We start from the raw sequence: 18,317 nt of genomic DNA on the forward strand, positions 1-18,317 counted from the left end.
TGATTTATTCATTCCACAACTAAAAGTCTATCTCCCATTCCCCTTCACCCATTTTTCCCATATCCTCAACCCCCTTCCCTCTGACAACCATCAGTTTTTTTGTGTATTTATAGATCTTATTCTGCTTTTTGTTTATTCATGTTTCACTTTTTAGATTCCACATATGAGTGAAATCCTATGGTATTTGTCTTTATCAGTCTGATTTCACTTAGCATAATACCTTCTAGATCCATCCATTTTGTCTTGCCAAACGGCAAGATCTTATCTTTTTTTAAAGGAGTGTAATATTTGCATGCTCATGCATGTTTGTGTGTACACATATAGATATATCACACCTCCATTACCCATTATCTATCCATGGACACTTAGGCTACTTCCATATCTTGGCTACTGTATGTAATTCTGCAATAGACATGGGGGTGCATTTACCTTTTCAAATTAGTGTTTTTGTTTTCTTTGGCTAAGTACTCAGCAGTGAAATTATTGGGTCATACAGTATTTTTTTTGATCATATAGTTTTTTTTTTTCTTTTGAGGAACCTCCATACTGTTTTCCACAGTCACTGCACCAATTCACATTCCCACCAAAAATGCCGGAGGGTTCCTTTTTCTCCACATCCTCAACAACACTTATTATTTATTGTGTTTTTTATTTTAACCATTCTGACAAATGTAAGATAATATCTCACTGTGGTTTTAGATCTACATGTTGTGATGGTTATTGATGTTGAGCATCTTTTCAATTGTCTATTAGCCATCTACATGTCTGGGAAAATGTCTATTCAGGTCCTCTGCCCACTTTTTAATTTGGTTATTTTTTTGGTGTTGAGGCATATGAACTCTTTATATATTTTGGATATTAACCCCTCATTGGATATATCACTTGGAAATATCTTTTCCCATTCAGTAGGTTGCCTTTTTGTTTTGCTGATGGTTTCCTTCACTGTGCAAAAGCTTCTTATTTTGATACATTCTCAAAAGTTTATTTTTGCTTTTGTTTCCCTCACCTTAGGATACTTATCTAGAAAAATGTTGCTATGGCCTAAGTCAGAGAAATTACTACCTGTGTTCTCTTCTAGGATTTTTATGGCTTCAGGTCTCACAGGCTTTAATCCATTTTGAGTTTATTTTTGCAGATGGTGTGAGGTAGTGGTCCACTTTTTTTTTTCTTTCACTTTTATTCTTTTACATGTAGCTGTCTACTTTTCTTAGCACCATTTCTTGAAGAAACTATCTTTTCCCTATTGTATATCTTTGCCTTTGTCACAGATTGACCATATGAGCATGGGTTTATATTTGGGCTCTCTATTCCATTCATCTATGTGTCTATTTTGTGCAAATACCATACCATTTTGATGACTACAGTTTTGTAGTGTTATCTTGAACCCTGGAATTAGGATATCTGCAGCTTTTTCTTTCTCAAGATTGCTTTAGCTATTCAGGCTCTTTTGTGGTTCCACCCAAATTTTAGGATTATTTTTTTCTCATTCTGTGAAAAATATTGTTGGTATTCTGATAGGGATTGCACTGACTCTGTAGCTTGCTCTGGGTAGTAAACACTTTAACAATATTGGTTCTTTCAATCCACGAGCAGGGAATATCCATTTGTTTGTGTTGTCTTTAATTTCTTTCATCAATGTTTTATAGTTTTTAGAGTATAGGTCTTTATCCTCACAGATAAGTTTATTCCTAGGTATTTTATTACTTTTGGTGCAATTGTACATGAATTTTTTTCTTAATTTCTTTTTTTTTGTTATTAGTGTATAGAAAATGCTGATTTCTGAGTATTAATTTTGTATCTTACAACTTCACTGAATTCGTTTATCAGTTCTAGTAGCTTTCTGGTGGAGCCTTTAGGGTTTTCTCTGTATAGTATCAAGTCATCTGCAAATAGGGACACTTTAACCTCTTCCTTACCAGTATGGATGGATGCCTTTATTTCTTTTTATTTCTTTTTTTTTTTAAGATTTTACTTATTTATTCATGAGAAACACAGAGACAGAGAGAGGCAGAGACACAGGCAGAGGGAGAAGCAGGCTCCATGCAGGGAGCTGATGTGGGACTCGATCCCAGAATTCCAAGATCACGCCCTGGGCTGAAGGCAGAGCTAAACCACTGAGCCACCCAGGGATCCCCTATTTCTTTTTCTTGTATAATTGCTATAGCTAGGATTTCCAGTACTATATTGAATAAAGTGGTAACAGTGGACATCCTTGTCCAGCTCTCAGTTTTTCACCATTGAGTATGGTGTTAATTGTAGGTCTTTCATATGTGGCCTTTATTATGTTGAGGTATTTTCCCTCTAAACCCATTTTGTTGAGTTCCTATCATGAACAGATGTCAAATTTTGTCAAATGCTTTTTCTGCATCTATTAAGATGATCATATGATTTTCATCCTTCATTTTATTGATGTAGTGTATCACATTGATTTGTGAATACTGAACCATCCTTGCAGTCTCAGAATAAATCTCAGAGTATATCTCACTTGATTGTGGTAAATGATCCTTTCAATGTATTATGAATGTGGTTTAGTAATATTTTGTTGAGGATTTTTGCATCTATGTTTATCAGGGATATTGACTTGTAGTTTTCTTTTTTACTGGTGTCTTTGCCCAATTTTGGTATCAGGGTAATAATGGTCTCATAGAATGTATTTGAAAGCTTTCCTTCCTCTTCTATTTTTTAGAACAGTTTAAGGATAATAGGTATTGACTCTTCTTTAAATGTTTGATAGAATTCACCTGTGGATCCATCTGGTTCTAGACATTTATATTTTGGTAGTTTTTTGATTACCAATTCAATTTTGTTAATGGATTTTCAGATTTTCTATTTCTTCTTGATTTAGTTTTGGAAGGTTGTATGTTTCTAGGAATTTATCCATTTTTTCTAGGTTGTCCAAATTGTTGGCATATAATTTTTCACAGTAGTATCTTAAAATACTTTGTATTTCTATGGTGTCAGCTGTTACTTCTCCTTTGTTTCTGACTTTATTTGGGCCATTCCCCACCCGATGAGTATGATTAAAAGTTATCAATTTTGTTTATCTTTTCAAAGAACCTGCTCCTGATTTCATTGATTTTTTAAAACTTTTTAGTCTTTATGTCATTTCTTTAGCCTCTGTTCTTCATTATTTCCTTTCTTCTACTCACCTTGGCTTTGTTCTTCTTTTTCTAGTTCTTTTAAGTGTAAGGTTAGATTGTTTATTTGAGCTTTTTCTTGTTTCTTGAGGCAGGCCTGTATTGCTGTACACTTTCTTCTAAGAACTGCTTTCACTGCATTCCAAAGATTTTGGATCTTTGTGTTTTCATTTTTATTTGTCTCCATGTTTTTTATTTCTTCTTTGATTTCTTCACTGATCCACTGGTTGTTTAGCCTCCATAAGTTTGGGGGTTTTTTTCCAGTTTTTTTTTCTTGTAATCTATGTTTCAGACTGTTGTGATCAGAAAAAAAACGCATGGTGAGATTTCATATTCTTAAATTAATTGAGACTTGTTTTGTGGCCTAACATGTGATCTATTCTGGATTATGTTCCATGAGCACTTCAAAAGAATGTGTATTCTGTTTCCTTTGAATGGAATGTTCAGTATATATGTGTAATATGCATCTAATATAATGTATCATTCAATGACATTGTTTCTTTATTAATTTTGTCTAAATTTATTCACTGATATAAATGGGGTGTTAAATCACCTATTACTTTATTACCATCACTTTCTCTCTTTATGTCCATTAATATTTAATTTATGTATTTAGGTGCTCCAATGTTGGGTGCAGAGATATTTACAATTCTTCTATCTTCTTGTTGGACTGATCCCTTTATCATTATGTAATGCTCTTCTTTGTATTAACAATCTTTGTTTTAAAGTCTATTTTGTCTGATTTAAGTATTGCTACCCCAGCCTCTTCCTTGTTTCCATTTGCATGGCAAATGTTTTTCCATCTCTTCACTTTTCAGTCTGTATGTGTCTTTAGATCCAAGGTGACTCTCTTGAAGGCAACATATAGATGGGTCTTTTTTTTTTTTTTTATCCATTCTGCCACCCCGTGTCTTTTGATTGCAGCATTTTGGTCATTCAAGTAATTATTAATAGGTATGTACTAAAAGATATAATGTTTTAAGAAAGAAAAGTAATATGTAAAACTGTAGGTTAATTATTTTAAGAATAGCTGATATAAAATGCTCTATGGGAAAGGCAGTAGACTTTTCTAAATCAATTGGAAATCCTGCATTCTATTTCTGGAATCCATTATGTACTAGCCCAATAACTTACTTCAGCCTGATCCATTTACTCACCCACAGAGTGAAAAAAAGGATAATACTAACAACAGTAACATCAACAGTATTTGTTGAATGAATGAACTATAAGATAATGCCCTGTTAATTTTAAAGAGCTTTATAAATGTAAAAAATAGTTTTCTTAATTTATTATGTTCACTTCTGGTGAAATAAATCTTACGAATCAAATGTGAGTACTTAAACTTAGGTAGAAATCACACTCAGTACATATGAATTAATTCATATTCCTTAAAATGTAAGAAAATTTAGTCAGTTTGAAACTAGGCATTGCCCATTAATATTCCAAGTTTACATTCTGAAACATTAAAAAAAAACACTAATATAGTCTGCTTGTGTCTATCTTCAAATGCTGCACTTGCAAAACAAAATAGATGATTAACTGTTAGAAGACAAAGTACTAAATATGGAACATTTAACCACTGTTTACCACACAGTTACTATCAACATGTTAATTCTATTCTCCACTATCAGAAAATCTTGATTTAGTTAATTAAAGAAGCCTACTTGGTCCAAAGAATTTTTAAAAACCCAGAAGCTAAGGGCTTTTCTGAAGAAATGAGTGGTACATAGTTTAACCCTACTTTTTGAGGGTAGAAGTGATGTCATTTCTAAACAATGGAATGCTTTTCTGCATTAAGTTGAAATCCCTACTTTATGTCATTTTACAAAAGATTTAAGAAGATATAAGCTGGGACAAAGATGGTTTTAAAGTAAGCACTTTTTGAGAAAGCTTTTCTAAACCCAATTTATAGTTTTTATCTTTCAGACTCTCTTCACGCACCTAGTAGTTTGACTAATTAAACCAGATTTATTCTTGAAGCAAACAATAAAAAAAAAGATAACTTCTTCCCTACAAATTATTCTTTTTTTATTTGCTCAATTTATTTTTATTTACTTTGAATTTACACACACATAAAAATCAAAAATTTTTAAAATATGGGCAAATTCTTCACAATTTGTTACAGTAGCAAAACTATTTTGTTCAGAGCCCACTAAGAATTTCCTTTAAAGGAGACAGTTCTAAAAGCCAAGTAAACAATGCATTTGTTGAGTAGAGAAAAGAGTTTCCCATGTTAAAATTTCTGTAGCTCCAATGTGTATTGACCTGCTGTTACTAAGGCACAAATTCCAAAACCTTTCATATGGACAATCAGATATTGTAATAAGACTCTTGGGGAAAAATACCAATGTTTAAAATATTCTATGGTTCGATTTAACTGTTTCACAGCTTTTTACATTAAAAGAATCAGAATTTCAAAGTCTTTTTTTGTTCTAATTTTAAGTATATATTTTATGGCTATTAAGTTAAGCTATTAACAAGAATTACCATATAGTTAAAATGATATGTGATATACTTACATAGGGCACCTACCAAAGTACCTAATAGTTAAGTAAAAAAACCATAATATTAATATATCTAGTACTTTTACTTCAAAATGTATAGATAATTTCTACTTTTCAACCAGGTTCCTGATTTCTCCTTAGGTTTTAACCCAATAGGGTTATATCGACTAATGCTAAAATATAAATCCTTAGCTGTTGCAATGGGAAAGTAGACAAGCAACACATTTTACTGTTAATGGGAGTTATATTTTAAATTTCCCATATGTGGTGCCAAAAATTTACTTTAGGGGAAACACCTATGACTGGACCTCAATAGTGATTTCCACTTTAAACATATTTTCCAGAATGGTAGCATGAGTCTAGCAATGTTTTAAGGAGGATGATGTGCTCTCAGACATTTACACTACGCTTTTTAATACGTTTTTTGACCTGTGATGTAATTAATTTTTGTAACACATTATTTTAATGGTACACTAATTAACCTTGAATTAGAATGAATTCTGACAATGACTTTCTGTAGAAGTGCTGAAGATATCTACATTAAGACCACCTAATGATTAATGTTTTTATGCAGTATTAAAAAGCTCAAAACAAGAGCAAGATTAAACATACTTGTAAACAAGCAAAAATAAAACGAATTAGGCTTTGGAATCTTTGGTTTTAAAATGCTTTGTACTTAAATGAACAAAGACCAGCACAGCCAGGTGTCCAAATGTGATTTTTCTTTACTTCAAATTATAAAGTTCCTCTAAACATGCTCTAATTTAAGATTATTAATTCAAGTAATAACCAGTAATTTGCAAAGATTCTATCCTCATAAACATTCAGGACAATATCAGGAAGTAAACACCTTCTTTCTTCTCTGTTAACCATACACATACCTTGACCAATATAATGCAATTATTAAATTATTTTAGATACAGGATTTCATAATCTCTCCTCTAAAAGAAAAACCATGAATTAGGTACACATTAAAGCTATAGTTTCTTAAAGACTATCCAAATTCATAAAGTAGTTCACTGTTTTTTTATGTAATTGCTTTATTTTCTATGAATGATAAATCTCCTACAAATTACCAAGTTAAATGTATTTTTACTGCTACCACAAAAGCTGACAATTCCTTGTTTGTTTCTAGTTTAACAACTCTCCTGATAAAATATTCTACAAGTATTTAGGAGATTAGGGGGGAAAGCCATTATTAAAAGGAATCTTTGGCCACAAGGAGACTAAGAAGCACTATTTGGAGAGCTCTAAATAAATTCTGGAATTCATATACAGTAAAACACAGGGGGGTAAAAAAGAGTTCTCATCTGTTAACCAAGAGTGCAAATACTGTCCTACCTCAGACAGATGAATGACTCTTAAGTGCTTTGAAAGTGCAGGGTGGCAGCTAACCTAATAAGTGGTATTACTTTCATACCTTCTGAAAAGTAAAGAACAGGTCTTAATATTTTAAATGCTTCGTTGATATCCTTAGTTACTTGTCTTTATACCTGTAGAATTTTTTTAAACTAGATTTTCTCCTGATACCATACATTAAATGAAAAGAGAATGCATTATAAAATAAGTCTTGATGTTCTTATGGTATACTGAGAATAGATACAAAATGTACACCACAGGTACAGTGAACAAAAACATGGCAAATTTGATATTTTTAAATTTGTGAGAATTGTCATCTTGCCATTCTGTGCAAAGGACATACTGCAAACAGACTGACTTGAATTTCTCTCTGCAAAAAAACTGGGTTTCAAGTGACAACTGTGGTGGAGACTGACTTCAGCTACTGATAACCTTTCATGTCTCTGTCTCCTCTATCCCATCTGTATCTTCTACCCTCTGCTGCTTCTGTAGCAGCTGGCTACAGGGACAATTCCTTCACTTGCAAGCACCAGACACTACACAATGCCTCCTTACTTATACGTCCCTCTCAATAGTGAATCAACGATGTTGTCTCAAAAATTTAAAGACAAGATTAGGACCAGGAGGCAGTTCAAGGTGTCAAGATGTACTCTGCATGGAAGCCAGTGGCTCCCTGTAGGATAACTTATTTACCACCATTAAAAACAATACTACATACCAATATGTGTGAGACATATTTAAATCAGCAATTTTTTAATCTCTTTTACCGGCTAAGATCTAAGGTAAACAGAAGTGGTGTTGCTGAGTTATCAGGGAATTGAGAAGCATTTTAAATTTACTACTTTAAAAATAAATAAATAAATTTACTACTTAAAAAAAAAATCTCTTCACAAGGAGTTACTAAGCCATAATGCTAGTGACTTAACAAATGAAGAAAGAAGCAAGGGAGATATTACTTTATCCTGTATAAAATAAGTAATAATAAGTTGCCATGAAAATAGCCCAGGTGTCCATCACAAAACAATGGCTCATAATACATTCATATGATGGAATATTACTCAGCAATATAAAAAAAGAAAGAATTGATTTACACAACAAAATGAACGAATCTCAAAAACATTATGCTAAATGGAAGAAAACTTACACAGAAAGTACATATTATGATTCCATTTACATAAAGTTGTAGAACACACAAAACCAATCTACAGAAGAAAAATTATCAGAACAATGGTTATTTTTGTGGAATTAGAAGAATGAATCACCTGGGAAGGGGCATGATGGAGCTGTCTGGGGTGATAGTAATGTTCTATATCTTTCACTTACATAGGTATATTAATTGAATGTGCAGTTAAGATTTGTGCATTTCACTGTATGTAAATGCTATCTTAAAAAAAACCCTCCCCCCCAAAAAAAGCCCAAACTGGGGATCCCTGGGTGGCTTAGTGGGTTTAGCGCCTTCCTTCAGTACAGGGCATGAGCCTCGGGACTCGAATCCCACATTGGGCTCTCTGCATGGAGCCTGCTTCTCCCTCTGCTTCTCCCTTTGCCTGTGTCTCTGCCTCTCTCTGCCTCTCTCTCTCTCTCTGTCTCTCATGAATAAATAAATAAAATCTTAAAAAAAAAAAGCCCAAACTAATACTGACTTCTAGTTAATGATATGATGCTGAAGCATTTAGAAGGAAATGTGTGGTCTTCAAAATACTCTGAAATGCATCAAAAATAAGATAGATCGGTGGATGGACAGAAGGATGAATAGATATTGATAAAGAAAGCACAGTAAAATATTAGTGGTAGAAGTCAGGTAGTAGGGATATTCACTATAAAATTCTTTCAACTTTGCTGTATGCTTAAAATTTTTCATAGTAAAGTGCTGGGAAAAAATCAGATAAAAATATGCACACTCACATTCATAGCAACATTATTCATAATAGCCAAAGTATGAAAGCAACTCAAGTATCCAAAGACACATATCTGGATAAACAACATGTGGTATACACATACAATGCAGTATTATGTAGTTTCAAAAAGGAAGGAAATTCTGACATATGCAATAACACAGATGAACCTAAAGATGTTATGCTAAGTGGGAAAAGCCCACAAAGGATAAAAACTTGTGATTCCATTAACATGAGTGATGTAAAGTAAATGTAAAGTAGTTACATTTATGGAGATAGAAAGTAGAAAGGTAATTGTTGGGAGGTGGGGATGGGGGAAGGAATGGGGAGTTAAGTGCTTAATGAGTACAGACTTTTGGTTGTGGAAGATGAAAAAATTCTGTAGATGGATGGTGGTGATAGTTACACAACAATGTGAATATATTTAGGCCACAGAACTATACATTTCAAAATGGTCAAAATGGTAAATTTTATGTTATGTATATTTCACCACAATAAAAAGTTAATAAAAAGAAAGTTGCCACAGCTCATTTAACCTACTTTTACTATTATCTGATTTTGTATTAAATCCAAGCTTCTGATTAAAGTTAGGGTGCTTTTGAAATGGTGCTGCCTGAATTAATGCAAATGAGAATAACGTGACAGTTTAGAATGCATTTCTCCATTATTAATGTGAATAAGTTCCTTCAAATTACTATTTTAATCAAATATACAATCAAAATGACATATACTCATATGTAGAAAATTATTTAAGGACATATATTTCTTTTTCTAAAATCTTAAATAAAAGCATAAATTTAGCATCAATACACTGATTCTGCTTCTTAAACCTTTTGTTAGGTTAACACTATCACTTTCACCAGATTTTGGAGCAGTTTCTCAAGGCAAAAGCATGCAAATTATACTCGGACATGAGCCACAAATTTAAAACAAAGCAAGAAGGTAAAGGGATGAAGAGAAAGGTAATTTCCTTCAAAGCATTCGAAAGAATCAACAAACATATGGAGAATGGTATAGTAAGTATAACTACAAAACTTGTTTTTTTTTATAAAACTTTTCTCTATTATGAGAAATACAATATCCTAATTATGATATCAGCTGGAGAAACACAACATAATTTTCTTCAATTAGAAATACATGCCTTACTATATTTATAGTAATTACAACTTGAATAAATAAAAGATATATACCAGGAGCTATACTTATTGATAGTAAAATAACTTCATTATGAAATAGGAATTTAAAAGCATTTTATATATATATTCATGTGCTATGATAGTTACAGATCCAAATATATACATTTCCAGCAATAAATGATTGTGTTTATTTCAATATGTGGAAATGCAAGCATATCATTTATTACTATAAATTATATTTCTATGACTATGACTTATTTTATGACTATAATTAAATTTCTTTATATGCTTACAGCAAATTTTAAGCGCAATAAATGTAATTTTTAGCCATCTAAGGGCAAGGCTGAAATTGGGCTGGACTTGCTGGATGAACATTTTAAATAAAGTCATATACCATCCCAAAGTATCCTAGGCAATCAGCAATGAAATCTCTCAAGCTCAAATCAGATAGACAGACACAAAGAACTGGATGTCCTTTCAGAACTTTAATTGTCACCCAACTTATTATAGTAGGAAATATCTTTTTTTTTTGTTTTATAAAGGGGTTAAAACTATTTAGCTAGCAATTTAATTATGACATTTCATACTCTTAGTCCATCAGCAAGGCTTACCAAGTTGTTGTTTTATTTGCTAGAGCTTTAAAAGTCATGAAGCAATACTATTTATTTTATTTAGGATGTTAAGTTTGATTCTAATTTTAAGCTCTCATTTCCCTCATGTACTTAAATTAATTCATACAAATCCCTGATTAATAATAAAAGGCTTGCCATCAGTATTCAAGGCCCAGCCTGAGATGTCATGGCTGAGAGGGCAGAAATCTGCTTGGAGTAATGAGAGAACCCAACTGAATTCTTGGCGTCTCAGTCTATGAATGTGTAAGCACTTCATCTGTTCACGGAAACACAATGTTCTGGCAGGCTGGGGGTAAAGGTAGCTGCATGGGTAACAAACTGGAAGACATGGGAAGCCATACTACATCAAAGTAACTGAATGACAGAGGCACATTTTACAAGTTTCCTTTATCTTTGCAAAAAAAATTGTTTTAGTGTAAGCTATTGTGTTCTAGACATTTTATTCCAATCACTGCTGTCCAATGATCTTTGCAAAGGTCATGTGTAGATTTGCCTTCTAGTATTATTTTATAAAAGAAATTGTTGCAAATCAGAGCATACTCCTAGTAGGGCCAACTCGAAATTGCATATCCTTCTTAAATCTGGTGGAAAAAAGAATACTCTCTCAGACCTGCATTTCCACTTAGCAGTTACATGTATTTGAGTAAGTGATATGTAGATCTCTGAATTAGTTCCTGTCTGTAAAATGAGGCGAGCATCTACCTTACAAGGTTGTTCGCAAGATAGTAAGTTAAAGTACTCTATAAACTAAAATATATACCATATAAAGTATTACCATCTGAAAGACAGGAAATTCTAATAGAGAACATCTAGTACATGCACAATACATTCCAGGGAAAAAGTGACCTTGAAAAGTTAAGCTGACTTCCAGTTTGCAATTCCATATATAAGGAGCTTGGAAGTAGCCACTTCATCCTAACAACAAGCAAAATGCTGAACAGACTGAAAAATCAACTATTCTTGTTGGATCCATAAGAGAGGGGAGGGCACAGGGGCACCTGGGTGGCTCAGTTAAGTGCCTGCCTTTGACTCAGGTCGTGATCCTGGGGTCCTGGGTTTCAGACCCACATCAGGCTCCCCAGTAGAGTGGGTGGGGAGCCTCCTTCTACCCTCTGCCCCTCTCCCTGCTCCTGCTCGCTCTCTCTCAAGCATGCACTCTCTCTCTCTCTCTCAAAAATAAATAAATTAATTAATTAATTAAAATAAAATAAAATAAAATCTCTGGAAAAAAAAAAAAAAAAGAGAGGGGAGGACACAGGGCAAACCACTGCCCCCAAGACTAGAGAGACAGACAAGTGAACTCAACTTTCTAAAGCAGAGCTTCAGGGCAGCCCGGGTGGCTCAGTGGTTTAGCACTGCCTTCAGTCCAGGGCGTGATCCTGGAGCCCCGGGGATTAATTAAATTAATTAAATTAAATTAATTTTAATTTATTAAAATTAATAAAAGGCTCCTGCATGGAGCCTGCTTTGCCCTCTGCCTGTGTCTCTGCCTCTCTTTCTCTTTCTCTCTCTCTCTCTGTGTGTGTGTGTCTCTCATAATAAATAAATAAAATCTTTATAAAAAAATAAAAATAAAGCAGAGCTTCACAAGTGAAAACCACTCCAGGAACTGCCAGGCAGAAAAACCTGACTACAACTGACAAATTGATGAAGGCTCAGTGTGGACAACTCTGAAGAGTTAAAAACTCCAGGGGAATCGACTCATGTTAGGGAGGCTACACAACATTATGAGATTTATCTCCAGGAGTTTGACCAGGTTCCCAAAGTAACTAGCAGAGAAAAATCTCCTCTTGCTTCTGAAGCAGGAAATAAACCCTTCTGAAATATACCAGAGCACTCTGCTCTTGACAAGGCCTGCCTTTGGGGAAAACTAGTTAAACCAGTACCTAACCTGCTGGAATATTATCAGAGCCAACTGACCTGGGGTCAGGGAATTACCCAACTCCAGTCCACTCTAGTCATCCTGTTCCACTTTAAGTAGGAAGGAAAAAAGACAGAAAGACTTGTGAGATTCAGACAAGAAGCACAGACTTGCTAAAAAGACAATCCCAAGGCTACAGAGCTCTTCCAGTCTTCCACACCTCACCACCACATCACTAAAAGACCATTTATAGCAGTTTCTGTTATCCAATATATGATGTTTAGCTGTTAGTAAAAATTATAAGGCATACCAAAGGACAAAAAACACAATTTGAAGAGACAAAGCAATTATTAGAACCAAATATGGCAAAGATATTAGAATTATCAGGCCAAAACTTTATAACAGCTATGATTAATATGCTAAAGGCTCTAATAGATAAAATCAGCAGTATGCTAGAACAGATGAACAATGTAAACAAAGACATAGAAACCCTAAGGAAGGGATCCCTGGGTGGCTCAGCGGTTTAGCACCTGCCTTTGGCCCAGGGCGCGATCCTGGAGACCCGGGATCGAATCCCACGTCAGGCTCCCGGTGCATGGAGCCTGCTTCTCCCTCTGCCTATGTCTCTGCCTCTCTCTCTCTCTCTCTCTCTCTCTGTGTGACTATCATAAATAAATAAAAATCAAAACAAAAATTAAAAAAAAAAAAGAAACCCTAAGGAAAAACAAAAAAGAAATTCTAGAGGTAAAAACAAAACAAAACAAAAATAAAAAATGTTTGGATGGGCTTATTAAGTGGCCTGGATATGACTAGAGAAGAATCTTTGAGCTAGATAGAATCCGTGGAAACTGAAAATCAAAAAGAACAAGGCTTGAAAAAAAAAAATGGAATAGAGTATCCAAGAACTGTGGGAAAACTACAAAAGGTGTGATATATGCATCATAGGGACACCAGAAGCAGAAAAACAGAAGAAGGTACAAAAGAAGTACATGAAACAATGACTGGATTTCTCCAAATTAATGCTAGTCACCAAGCCACTGATCCAGGAAGCTCAGAGAACAATAAGCAAGATAAATATCCCCCAAAACCCAAAAAACTACATCTAGGCATATCATTTTTAAATTATTTAAAAAATCAAAAACAAAGAAAAATCTTGAAAGAATAGAGAGAAACACCTTACTTATAGAGAAACAAAGATACAAATTACATCTGACTTCTCAGAAACCATGCAAGAGGGGCACATGGGTGGTTGCTCCAGTCAGTTAAGCACCCAACTCTTGATTTCAGCTCAGGTCATGATCTGTGGGTGGTGGGATCAAGCCCCATGTCAGGCTTCATGCCCTCAGCATAGAGTGTTTGACATTCTCTCTTTCCCTCTATCCCTCCTCTGCACTTGCACTCTAAATAAATAAAGTATCTTTTTTTAAGATTTTATTTATTTATTCACGAGATGCAGAAACATAGGCAGAAGAAGAAGCAGGCTCCTTGTGGGGAGCCCAATGTGGGACTCGTTCCTGGGACTCCAGCATCACACCCTGAATCAAAGGCAGAAGCTCAACCACTGAGCCACCCAGGTGTCCCCAAATAAATAAGATCTTAAAAAAAAAGAAAAGAAAAAAAGAAACCATGCAAGCAAGAGAGTGGAGTGAAATAGTTAGTGTTGAAAAAAACTCCACCAACCTAGAATTATGTGTCCTGAGAAATTCTCCTTCAAAAATGAAGGACAAAAAAAAAAAAAAAAAATGAAGGACAAATACAGACTTTCTCAGACAAACAAAAACTGAGGGGATTTGCTGCCAGAGGACCTTGCAAATAATGTTAAAAGACGTTCTTTAGAGAGAAGGAAAATAATACAGGCTCTACATGAAGAAAAGAAGAGAAGAAGGAATAAGTAAGGGCAAAAATAACCTTTTGTCTTTCTTATTTTTCATTATCCAACAGATAACAATTTGTTCAAAATAACAGGAACACTGTGCTCAATTATGTACGCCTATATATCTATCATATATATATATAGAGAGAGGTGTGTGTGTCTATATATGCTTATGTATGTGTATATATAAGTGAAATGAGTGACAGCAATGATACAAAGGATTAGAGGGAAAAATTAAGATTATTTTATTACTATAAGATATACTATTCATGAAATGGTATCATGTTATTTGATAATAGACTTGGATTAGTTGTAAATGTATATTGCAAACACTAGGGCAACCACTAAAAAAAGTTAAAAAAAAAATAAAAGAGGCCTGATATGCTAAGAAAGGAGAGAAAACAGAATCATTAAATCCTCAGTTAAAAACTAAAAAAAGTTGAAAAAGAGAAGACAAAAATAGGAAGAATAAGTATAACCAAGAGAAAACAGTAACAAAAATGACAGATACTCATCCAACTATATTAATAATTACTTTGAATATCAATGGTCTAAATACACCAGTTAAAAGACAGATTTTTCTCAGTGGATCAAAAACATGACCCCACTATATACTGTGTCTACAAGAAACTCCTTTTAAATATAATGACACATATAGAGTAAAAGTAAATGTTTGGGGAAAAATATACTATGCTAATAAAAAGATAATAAAAAAGATCAATGGTTGGAGTAGAGCAGAGAGTATAAATTAGCAGAGCATACAGGATTTTAAGGGCAGTGACAATACTCTGTATAATATAAAATGATGGATAGATGTCATTATACATTTATCCAAACCCACACCAAGAGTCAACCCTAAGGTAAACTACAGACTTTGGGTGATAATGATATATCAATGTAGGTTCATCCTTGGTAAAAAATAGACCATTCTGGGGATCCCTGGGTGGCTCCATGGTTTAGTGCCTGCCTTTGGCCCAGGGCATAATTCTGGAGTCCCAGGATCAAGTCCCATGTCGGGCTCCCTGCATGGAGCCTGCTTCTCTCTCTGTCTATGTCTCTGCCTCTCTCTCTGTGTCTCTCATGAATAAATAAATAAAATCTTTAAAAATATATATACCATTTTGGTGAGTGATGTTAATAATGGAGTCGGCTATACACATGCAGGGAGCAGGGGATATAAGGGAAGTCTCTGTACCTTCCTCTCCATTTTATTGTAAACCTAAAACTTCTCTAAGAAATTAAGTTAAAAAAAAGTGTTGGGGTACATTTTTTTTTAAGTTGGTTGGGTGTCTGACTCAGTTTCAGCTTGGGTCAGGATCTCAGGGTTGTGCGATCGAGACAATGTTGGGCTCCCAGTGGGGAGTCTGCTTGTCTCTTTCCCTTTCCCACGCACCCCCCCTCCACCCTGCACACACATGTGCACTCTCATCTAAAATAAATAGATGGGGGACACCTGAGTGGCTCAGCAGTTGATCCTGCAGTCCTGGGATCGAGTCCCACATCGGGCTCCCTGCATAGAGCCTGTTCCTCCCTCTGCCTACATCTCTGCCTCTCTCTGTGTCTCTCATGAATAAATAAATAAAATTTAAAAATAAATAAATAATTAAATAGATGAGTGAAATCTTTAAAAAAAGTTGTCATCTTCATTCATTTCATTATATTATCATTTTTTATTCATATTATTCATTAAAAACAATCAAGAAAGCTAAAATTTATTGAGTGCTTGTTATGTGTGTGCCAGTTATTGTTTAACTTTATATGTATTGGGATCCCTGGGTGGCGCAGCGGTTTAGCACCTGCCTTTGGCCCAGGGTGCGATCCTGGAGACCCGGGATCGAATCCCACGTCGGGCTCCCGGTGCATGGAGCCTGCTTCTCCCTCTGCCTATGTCTCTGCCTCTCTCTCTCTCTCTCTCTCTCTGTGTGACTATCATAAATAAATTTAAAAAATTAAAAAAAAAACTTTATGTGTATTTACTGATTTAGTCCTCAAAAACAATGATGACACAGGTACTATGATAATCTCCATTTTATACATTAGGAAACAGACACAGAATAAGCTTGAGAAAGTCATATAGCTAGAAAGTGACAGTACTAAGATTTGAATCCAGGTGTCTAGCTCTCCACAATTATAATACATTACTTTTTTTCTAAAGACTTATTTATGTCAGAGAGAGAGAGAGAGAGAGAGTGCGCGCAAGCAGGAGGAGCACAGAGAGGGAGAGACAGAATCTCAAGCAGCCTCTGCGTTGAGTGCAGAGTGCACTGAGTGACTAGGGCTGGATCTCATGACCCCGAGATCAGACCTGAGCTGAAACCATGGATCAGACACTCAACCAAGTGTACCACTCAGGTACCCGTAAGATATAATGCTTCTACTTATTCATTCATTTAATCATTCATTAGCTTATCAAATATTTATTGAGCATATGTAATATGACAAAAACTCTGATAGAAACATTTTCAACACAGAAGGTCTTAAAATATTTACCTTTCTCGAAGCTGCTAGAGGAAACGCTCCAACAAAACTGGGAAACAAATAAAAAAGGAGGCTACTGGAGGAGATACTTCATCTAAACAGGAAGTAAACAGTAAAAGATAAAGACCTGGGATCCAGAAAACAAGACTCTAGGAGAGAAGGGAAGGGAATTCCCAAGATAGTGGTAAAGCATAATCCCAGGATGACATCTACACAGCACCAGTTGAGATTAGAGAAGAAAGGAGACCTCCAGAAGGGATATCACTAAAACAATACGGGATTGATTACCTGGTATGTGTGACCACACAGGGAAGACCTCTGTTGGGCAATTTGAGGGAAGAATTAATGATAGAAACATAGAAAATATAACATAAAAACAAAAAAAGGGCAACAATTATTAGCCTTTAGAAAAAAATAATGTTGTACCTGGTATGGAGATTATATCATTCATAATTATATAATTATTCATTTCCTTCCCACTCTTGCATTGGTTCCCTGTAATCAGAAGAGGTTTCCTACCATCCAGACTTGGGAATTTGGCCCTGTGACTTGTTTTGCCAAAGGAATGTGAGTACATGTGACACATGCTACATCCAGGCAAAAGCTTTAAATGTATTTGTGGGGTTTGATTCTGTCTGCCTTTAGTTCTGCCCCAGATAGTATCTATCTACTGAGGATGGATCTCAGAATGAGAATGAGAAGACACATGAAATTAAGATGAACTGAGCCCAAACAAGGCTAGCAAACACAGCAGAGCTACGACTGAGCCAAAACCCTTTTGAAATATGAGCAAGAAATAAATGTAGTTGTTAGCTACTGAAATGTGGCTAACAGCAAACACTGACTAGTATACACAGTTATCACCTATAGCTCAACAATGAACATAATTTAATTTACCTAAAAATAATATAATTACTTTATACCTATACTATAATTAATAATAAAATAATAATATTTTAACATTGATTCTGTAGAGATTCAATCAGAAAGCTGAAACTAAATGTTGTGATACAATTGTTAGGAGGGTGGGGAGAGGTAAGGGGAATATGAATAAAACAGGTAAATCCTAAATCCTAATACAGCAGAAAAGAAGACCAATAATGTCCAAAGTTGGAAAATCAATAAATATATGTATGTTATTTAGAAATATGCAGATAAATTACAAAAGAAATAACTAAAGGAATTGTAAGTTTTTGCTTCAAAGGAGCTAGAATCAAGGTGAGAAGGGTATAGATAAGGGAATAGTTTTTGTTAAGTCTTCTGTAAAAGACTGATTTTCTCTGACCTACCTACATGTATTAATTTTATAAAAATTTTAACTCATAAGTACAAAAATTTAAAAAAAACAATAAAATCAAGGGAAGCAGTCAGACCTGATTTAATGAAAAAAATATATATACATATATTCTATTCCTGAAAGGCAAAAAAACACCCTAGTTGGA

General features: G+C 34.4%; 1 protein-coding gene across 17 annotated transcripts in view; it reads right to left on the reverse strand.

The window, feature by feature from the left end:
• Positions 1-18,317, reverse strand: part of ACBD6 (acyl-CoA binding domain containing 6) — a 207,702-nt gene that overhangs the window by 91,038 nt on the left and 98,347 nt on the right. The gene's annotated exons all lie outside the window — the stretch shown is intronic.

This window comes from Canis lupus, chromosome 7 (genome assembly GCF_003254725.2).
Source record: "Canis lupus dingo isolate Sandy chromosome 7, ASM325472v2, whole genome shotgun sequence".
In the NCBI taxonomy this organism is placed as follows: Eukaryota; Metazoa; Chordata; class Mammalia; order Carnivora; family Canidae; genus Canis; species Canis lupus.